Genomic DNA, 1626 nt, shown 5'->3' with positions numbered 1-1626 from the left:
ATGTGTGTGTGTGTGTGTGTGTGTGTGTGTGTGTGTGTGTGTGTGTGTGTGTGTGTGTGTGTGTGTGTGTGTGTGTGTGTGTGTGTGTGTGTGTGTGTGTGTGTGTGTGTGTGTGTTTCTTCCTCTAAAACTACCCAGGATTTATTTTCATACAAAAACAAGCTGAATTATCCGAGATACACTGATTGTCAAACTGAAGTTATGTCTACCATCACCTTGATATGTAAGATGATAAAAGTAAACATGAACCTAAATGGATACTGGATTACAAAGTCCCTTGAGAACATTTTAAACAGACTGTCACTTTACTCACTCCAGCCCTTTAGAGCAGTCAATCCTCTAGTAGACATGGATCCCTCTTATTAAGGCCTTGTAATCAGAAATATCAATTTCAGCTTTCAAATCTCTGACTGAGCAATGCCAAACAATTCTTATATTGAGCATTTGGAACATGTGATTTTAAATAAATATTTTTTAAATTCCAAAAAACTATATACAACATATGTGAAATTATGGGGAGTGAATTCTTCAAAATATATTTGAGAATCTCAACATTCTATGCAGCAAGAATAAATAAAGGTATATGTATGCATGAGTATGTATATGCATGTAATTTCACTCATAAGAATATATGCCACACGCACACAAGCATACAGGCAGATGCACTCAGACACACATAGGAACAAGGAACATCATTTCAAGATTCTAGAAATGCTTTTCTTTACTGCATTTAGACTAAGTTGTCATTAGTATTTTCTTTTTATTCAACATCATTAGTCAGAAGATTGAGAACAATGGGCAATTTAGCCCTTTATGAAAACAAGGGCAACAAATGAAGCAAGATTTTTAACATAAACTGGAGTCTGCAAACATAGTTGAGAATGCACTAAGTTTAAGAATGATTTTCTGAGCTCTGCTTGTTTATGGAAAACGACAGGGGAGGATATGCTAAATGAAATAGGATATGCTAAACTGATTTCTATATCTGATGCTTGCCTGAATAGAAAGTTGTAAAGCAAGAGTTTGTGTTGCCTTTCTCCAACATGACAGACACTTAATCCCCTGTTGATAATGTGTGTTTAGATTATAGATTGAATTGTTAAACATGCTGTAAAGTTCTTTGAGACCACTCAAAGACTGAGGGTAATTCTGGAGTTGCAGTCTCTGAAGCACATGTATGTTCACAAACACATACATCCATATACCCCAAAATAGCAATAACGCCCTGAACATTCCAGGTACTTAAACACATTAGTTCCCCACAATTATCTTGCGTAGGTCAGTTAGATTATTCCTTTAATGATAGTTGTATTATTTATGTGCTCCATCAGAATCCATATATCAATAAAATTTAAAAAAAATATGTATTCTCACTTGATGTATAGTATGTAACTGGTTTGTTTAAATACCAATATCTTTTAACTGGGTGACATGTCAAAATTTGCAACCCTCAATGACATGCAAGAGATTACGAGCATGCTGTCACTCAGTAATTTAGTTTTCTCTTGTTTTTAAATTTGCCTTTCATGTGTTCCATTCACTTATTCCTAGTTGTTACCAATGTAGTTTTAGGTTTAAAATTAAATATGAGAAAAAAAAAAGAAAAATGCAATGAAATCATTCATC

Source organism: Penaeus chinensis, chromosome 20, assembly GCF_019202785.1.
Source record: "Penaeus chinensis breed Huanghai No. 1 chromosome 20, ASM1920278v2, whole genome shotgun sequence".
NCBI classification, from domain to species: Eukaryota; Metazoa; Arthropoda; class Malacostraca; order Decapoda; family Penaeidae; genus Penaeus; species Penaeus chinensis.
Note: the sequence above shows the minus strand (reverse complement) of the source record.